Source organism: Nothoprocta perdicaria, unplaced genomic scaffold, assembly GCF_003342845.1.
Source record: "Nothoprocta perdicaria isolate Ctin4 unplaced genomic scaffold, notPer1 scaffold_52, whole genome shotgun sequence".
NCBI lineage: Eukaryota > Metazoa > Chordata > Aves > Tinamiformes > Tinamidae > Nothoprocta > Nothoprocta perdicaria.
In genome coordinates this window covers 140,797-148,954 of record NW_020455777.1, presented here as the reverse complement: position 1 = coordinate 148,954, position 8,158 = coordinate 140,797, and positions in this window count along the sequence as shown.

Here is an 8,158-nt window from a genome sequence, read left to right as displayed (position 1 = left end):
TTCCACATTCTATATATTGCTTTCTTCTGCTGGAGTTAAATCCTTCTCCAACTTTTTGTAGGCTAGATGGCAGTTCATTTGTTTCGAAAAATATCCCTGTAMAGGAGAGCGAGAGAGAGAGAATGCTAGCATTCAGAAATATATGGATGAACCTCTGTCTCCCATATAATTCTTTTTCCCTCTGTGATTTTATATATATGTTAAATAAGAAGCCTGTATGCAGGAATCTGGAGAGTGCAATCAATAGGTCAGCATTGCTCTCTGTAAAACCCTGAAACATATTTGTGGGAGAAAGGACAAAAATATGCCAAAAGTCTTTTCCTTTTTTTCTTTTTCTGCTTATAAAGCATACTTGCACGACACATGGCTAAAAGCATTTGCTGCAAAGCTACAAGCCTGAAAATTCTGGCCTCTTGATGTTATGTTCATAAGGAGATTCATATGACATWTCTGTAAGCTAAGGTGCTAAGGTTAGGGTGTCTATGTTCCCTGTCTTCTGAGGGCACACCCTGTGCAAACATCATCAGTGTGACCCTTCTCTTCACTCCTTTCTAAGGGTGTCACTTAGCAACTAACCACTGCTGTAGCAACATTCAGCCTCTGAAGAAATGGAAAGTGGAAGGCTTAAAGGGCAATGATCCACTCTACAGCTTTTCTACTCAAGAGCAAATGAATGTCAAGGCACTAGTTTCATCCCCACATTTCAATTCCCCAGCTTCCTAAGACAGAATTTCCTGGGCAGAGATGTGAATGTTGCTGCTGCCTACTCTTCTACTAATTCCTCAGCAATATGCTGCAAGATATTTTTAGGTGGATGTGAATGAACTGTATGCATCCCACTCKGAATATCAGCATATGTTCTAGCTGCAAGCTGGAGGTACCCGGCACAAGCTGACTTTTGTGTCATACTGCAGTCTCTCTGCTCCTTGCTTTTCAACTTTTTAAGAAGAGCCATTTTCATACATAGTACATTAGATAACTCACTAGGCAGAGGGAGGACTGTGGTTTGTTTTCTCATGATCCTTTTTAGGAAGCCCTCTGCCTAGAGGAAGCTTTATGTCTTACAGCTGCACCTGCATGTAGCCACTTCTTTCTCTGCCCTTTTAGAGTGAAAGACAGACAAGCAGCAGAGAATTTACACAATTAATGCAGTTTCCAGATACTATAGATTTTCTAACACATATCCATGTCATTTAATGCTGGTAGAAATCTGCCTGGGAGTTTTAGGTATCGTTCAACAGAAGAAAAAGAGAAGTTTAATTCCTGTTTACATATCTCTGTCTCACAAGGGATAATTCCTGGTGTGGGGAGGAACCTGAGGCATAGGGTGGGATATGATCTGCCCTATTTCAACATTCATTCATCTTCATGCTAGCCAAGGAGTGGACCTATGTTTACGTGTTATGGGCATTTAGATTTTTTTTTCCATTAACTTTTCCTTTAAGATCCTTTTTTGGGGGGGGGAGGGAGGCACGTTAATTAGGCATCATCACAAACAGCCCATGCAGATATTGGGCAAGAATTAAAATGATAAGACTCCTGTGCTGATGTCTTTGAAAAATAACTTTGGAAATAGTCCAGCTCTTTAGTTAATAGGAATCCGAGCAAGGATAATCAAGCCCACTAATGAACATGGTGCTCATCAATCTTACCATGTAATGGAAGGATATGAAACATGAACATCTCGCAGAGGCTGTAAATGGTTTACTGGTAGAGGGCAGATGCAATGTGGAGAACTAGCRTGGTATGAATTTTTGGCACTGTTTGTTGATGTAATAGAAGACAGGATGCAGAAACCAGCTAACGGTGGTTTTAAAAATGCAGTTTGATTCTGTTTGGTGCTATTTTCAAAATTTCAATAGGATCAAATTATTTCAGAAAGAAATCATTTTCTAAGACAAAGAGTTGGTGTTCATGTCGACTATGGATTGGTTTTCTAATCTTTCAAGAGTCTATCATGTTGGRTATATTTTTGTTTTTATGTATTGATAGATTGTGCATACTCCCAAGTAATGAAAAAGGCATTTAGGAGATTCTGGTAGAAGTATTCTGGAGATTTTGATAACTTATTAAGAAACTTTTAATTTCATATTATAAAAGGCTTTTTTCTTTTTTTTTTTTTTTTGTTAATCCTACAAGGAAGGAAAATCCTGTTCTTTTATTTATTTTCCTTAAAGGTTGTACTCTGAAGATTAATTTTTCAGAGGAGAAAAAATGAAAGAGAAATGGAAGAAGATATGGCATGTCTTTGCTTTGATAATGATTATAATTTATTTATTCTGTTTTTCTGCAAAGGAATGTTATCCTTTTAAAATATTGGCAGCCTKGAGGAGAAAAATCAGTTACACAAACACACAAAAAAGATCATGGCAGAGCAAGCTTTCCTGAACATCTCCTATACGACTCTTCAAATTAGTGGTTAATTACTATTTTCTTGCCTTCTCTGATGAATATCCTAAAGACAGAAAAGAATCCTGAGGTGGAGATGGCTAAAGCTATAATTTTGTTTTCTATGTTTTCTAATTTTTACTTTTTTAATGTACAAGTGAACATGACTTTTCTTAAGACTATATCCCCAGACTGATATAAGCTCATCTTTCTTCCGTTTAAGAAACTCTAGTATGAATAACTAGCTGGTAAAATCTTTAGTTCAACTTCAGAAATATTAATAAAGCTACAAATCTATTTTTGGTTGTACTTTTGCTGGTTTGAGAGACTGAGTGAATTGAGCCTGTTCATCTTGGAGAAGGCTGAGAGGGGATCTGATTAACATGTGTAAGTTCATGAAGGGAGAATGTAGGGAGGAAGGGGCCAAACTCTTCTCATTGGTGGCCAGCAATAGGACAATAGGTAATTGGTACAAGTTGAAACATCAAAAGTTCCATCTCCAAGTGAGGAAGAATTTCTTTCCTGWGAGGGTGACAGAGCCCTGGAACAGGCTGCCCAGGGAGGCTGTGGAGTCTCCTTCTCTGGAGGTCTTCAAAACCCACTTGGATGCCACCCTGTGCCACATACTCTAGGTGTGCCTGCTTGATATTTTTAAATATCTTATTATTATCATTATTATTATTATTATTATTATTAGTAGTAGTAGTAGTAGTAGTAGTAGTAGCAGTAGCAGTAATTTCTTCCAGATGAAGTAACAAAGTAATTTCATCAAGTAACAAGGCATTACACTATTAAAAAATAATTAATAAAAATAAATAAGAACTTCACCTAATGCATTTTAATTTGTGGAACTCACTACCACAGGATCCTCATAAGAAAAAACTCTCAACATTCGTAAAGAAATGTGACAGATGTGCAGCAGATGTGACATTAGGAATTATAAAATTAAATATTCCCAGATATTATTATCCCAGACATGCTTCTCCAGGACCAAATTCCAAAGAATTGTGGCCATTAAGGCAGTCTATTGGATACTTCTCAACATAATTGTGTTTCAGGAAATATTTAATGCCAATATGAAGGTTTCCCATATCATTCTCAAAATCATTTTACTGGGAACAATGTTTCAGTCCTTCAGTAAGAGGAATAATTGCAGAGAGAGGTCTGTCAGTTTTACTAATTATGGTGGTACTGAGACAGCACTTCTCTGTGGTCCTCCTTTGCTTTACTCTACCGGCCCTCAAAGGAAAATCCCACGGCAACAAATTATGCCAGTCTCTCTCTCCTTTTCTTTTTTTTTTTTTTTTTTTTTAAACATTAGCTATCCAAGTACTCTATCCTAAAGTCCTAATTCATAAGATGGATGCCCCGATTACGCTTCTGTATATCACTTGTCATAAACAACTATAACAACCCATAAGCTTATTTTTGAGCTCAATATATACACATTATGTTCACCTTCCAGGTCAGCTTCACTTAGTCTGACAAAATTAAATTAAAGAATATTGGGACCTTCTCTGTCAATGTAAAGGTTAAAACAATGTCATACAGTAAAATTATGTATAGATGCTTGAAGCTGCAAAATCCTGCCTGCTTTTCAAAAGCTCCTAAGAATCCACCTCCTTTAGCTTGTGTAAGAAGAAAGAAATCTAGGTCATGAAAGTTAGCAGCAAGATACTTAATGTAGCCCACAGAATTTAGGTGCAAGTAATTCCACTGATTTCACTGACATCTTTTTCCCTTAGCTTTTTGGATAATGTCCAATTGAAGGCATTTTCTGAGTGTTACAGATATGGTGCACTTCCTTTTCCTAATCTCATCTCTGTTTGACTCTCCGTCCTGATAAAAATGTTTGAGGTTGATGATGCCATGGCCAGATTCAGCTGTGGTCTGTAAAAGGGAGAAATCCATTGCYATGGTGTGTAACCCAGAGAATATACTGTGTGATGAGCAGATGACAGCCTCTACTACCCTCTCTAAGAAAAAAAAATGTGYCTGCCAACGCCTCAGCTGCACTGCCTTGAGACATTTCCTTCTTCTCACTTAGCGAGCGAGAAATGACTACCATGAAGAAATTTCTCTACTTCAGCCTCATTTCTTCATTGTCATGGAATCAATTTTCCTGTCATGAAGAATGTGATAAATAAATTGAATTGGTTACATTTATCAGTTAGAGATCCTATCACTAGCTCTTCAATCTATTTATTTAAGAAACTCAGAAGATGTGAAAAGTTTCACTTATATCTCCTCAAAATCAGTTACCAACTGTTTTTGGTCTAGTTCTAGTTCCTGACACATTAATTAGACTGTAAATTGGGAGAGTCTTTAGTGATTTTTCATGTCCTAAGAGTTCTCAAGACACTGTTTTAGATTCATACTATTTTATCTCCAAYATGTATTAATGGGTCTCTGCCAGTGCCATTTAACCAAGAAAATTTCACTAACTTTCTTTTTTTATAAATAAGAAATTGATTCATTTTAAGGATGTGCAAAATAGGTTGAGCCAAAGCATGCTTTAACACTACCCACAGTTTTATTTTTGTTCAGGGAAGTTCACAGAATCACAGAAGTTACTTCCCCTTAGCTTTCCTTTCCATTTGCACAAACACATAGGATAAGGTCTGTAAGGATATGCCTCTTGGGAAACGTAAATAGGCAAATGGTTTACAGAAAGTCAAGTAAATACTTCTTGTGCTCATGGAACTGTGTTGAACTCTAAACTCAGTCCTCCTCTAATAGTAAAATACCCTTTTTTTCTTTGTGATTATGATAATGCCCTAGGGAGTTGTGGGAGATCTGCTTGCAACTTTACGTTAAAGAAAGCAGAGCAGAGGGGATAAAAAGGTTTTTCAACTCCTAAGCTATGTTTTATTGTAAGAAGAAACCTATGAAATGGAAAAAAAATATTTTATGGGTGAGAGAATACATCTAGGATTAAAAAGCATCTCATATTCCTCTGTCAGCTGTATCCTCTAAGGTACCTCCAACTGTCTCTGCTCTTGACCAATTTAAGTGGCCACAAATTTTATATATTTCTTTCTGGATGACTAGGAAAATCTTTGCCTACAAAGCTGGCTCAGATTGCTTAACAAATCTGTTTATCTTAAGTATCTCCTAGTCTCTTCTCATGCCCCAGGTTCCCTGCTTGCTCTATCCTCTGTGCATCCTAGGAGTTCCCTGGCTTCCCCTTTCTCCAGGTTTCTCTTCTGGACGAAGCAATGTCTGAAGAAGCCCATGTGGAGGCTCAGGATAAGTTTTGAGGAGGAAACCACTAAGAATTTTAACAAAGTATCTAGTAAGAACTAGATAATTCAGTCTACAATCATGCTCGTCCAGACTTCATGCACATTGGCAATAAGATAGAGTTTTTGTTTTCTTAGTGTTTCCCATTGTTTTTCTTATTTTATCTTTTCTAGGCTAAACCATTTCACCATATAAAACTGGGTAGGTGATATCTTTCACCAGTGTTTGTTTCATGAACTTGCTGAGGTCTGTCAGCCATATGCTGCATTACAGTCCTGGAATATATTGATACTTGGATGGATTAATTTATCTGAATAGGCAGGACTGCCCCAGAGCATCACTGAAAAGTAGAATCATAGAATCATAGCATCATAGAATGCTTAAGGTTGGAAGGGACCTCAGAGGTCATCTAGTCCAATCCCCCTGCTCACGCAGGGTCACCTAGAGCACGTGGCACAGGGCTGCGTCCAAGCGGGTTTTAAAGATCTCCAAAGAAGGAGACTTTACAACCTCTCTGGGCAGCCTGTTCCAGTGCTTTGTCACCCTCACTGTCAAAAGTGTTTTCTCAAGTTCCTGTGGAACTTTTGATGCTTCAGCTTGTGGCCGTTTCCTCTAGTCCTATCGCTGGCCACCACTGAAAAGAGGCCAGCCTYCTCCTCCTCACTGCCTCCCTTGAGGTATTTATAGACACTGATCAGATCCCCCCTCAGCCTTCTCTTCTCCAGGCTGAACAGACCCAGCTCCCTCAGCCTTTGCTCCTAGGGCAGATGTTCCAGGCCTCTGATCATCCTGGTAGCCCTGCGCTGGACTCTCTCCAGCAGCTCCACATCCCTCTTGTACTGGGGAGCAATTTCTGTATTGGGGAGCAATTTCTGTACTGGGGAGAATTTCTGTCTTAATTATTTTTTTTAACCACCCATCTTTTGCTATACTTTCCTAAAATATCACAAGTATTCTGATTCAAAGTTCAATGAGAACATTATGCTTCTTTAACAATTTCTTTCTTTTTTTTTTTTTTTTTTTTTTCTTTTTAATAAGGTTTCATTCATTCACAGCTGAACAGTCTTGGTAGAAGAGCAAGTCACACATTGCGGTGATCAAAGAATATCCTATCTACCAGAATGCAAAAAGTTTGGTATGGAACAATGATATTTCCCTTGAAAGGAATATAAATAAATAAATAAATAAATAAATAAATAAATAAATAAATAAATAAATAAATGTAATTCTGTCTTAGGACAGAATTTTTGACATACTAACCATGAGATCCCTATCACCTAGCTTCAGTTATCGAAAAATCTATCGTCTGATCTGAGGCGTTATGTAAGCCGCTTGTGTTGTCAATGGAGATACGCACACAGACAGACATCTCRGAGTCACAGAATCACAGAATGGTTAAGGCTGGAAGGGACTTCTAGAGATCATCTTGTCCAAGCCCCTGCTCGAGCAGGGACACCTACACCACGTGGCACAGGGTGGCATCCAGGCAGGTTTTGAAGACCTCCAGAAAAGGAGACTCCACAACCTCCCTGGGCAGCCTGTTCCAAGGTTCTGTCACCATCACAGTCAACAAGTTCTTCCTCACATGGCGATGGAACTGCCTGTGCTTCAACTTACACCCAATACCCCTTGTCCTGTCACTGACCACCAATGAGAAGAGCTTGGGTAGAGCTTCCTTCCTACTTTCCCCCTTCATGTACTTATACATATTAATCAGATCCCCTCTCAGCCTTCTCTTCACCAAGCTAAACAGGCCCAACTCATTCAGTCTCTCCTCCTACAAGAGATGTTCCAGTCCCTTAATCATCTTGGTTGCCCTCTGCTGTATCCTGTCGATAAGCTCCACATTCCTCTTGTCCTGGGGAGCCCAGAACTGCACACAATACTCCAGGAACAGCCTCACCAGAGCTGAGTAGAGAGGCAGGATCCCCTTCCTCAACCGGCTGGCAACACTCCTCCTGATGCAGGCCRGAATCCCATTGACCTTCTTGGCCACAAGGGCACACTGCCATGTAATTGATGGTTAACTTGGTGTCCACCAGGACTCCCAGGTTGTTCTCCGTGGAGCTGCTTTCCAGCAGGTCACCCCCTAATCTGTACTGGTGCCTGGGGTTACTCCTTCCCAGGTGCAGGACCCTGCACTTATCCTTCTAGAACTTCATGAGTTTCCTCTCTGCCAACACTCCATCCAGCTTGGTATCATCTGCAAACTTGCTCAGGGTGCGCTCTGTGCCCTCGTCCAAGTCATTGATGAACAAGTTGAAGAGCACCGGGCCCAGTACTGACCCCTGGGGGACACCACTGATCACAGGCCTCCAATCTCCACCTGTTATTTTCAATGTCTGCTATAGGATAGTTCAGGATGCCTTCTCTCTTCACGGCTAACAGGAACATGTAAAATAGAGCAACACAGTAGAACTAAATTCCTTAAAACTGATAGAACTAAAACATTCCTTAAAACTGATAAAGACATCTGAAGTTGGGAAGGCCCGTCAGACTAGTATTGTATCTTGGTTATTGGCAGGTG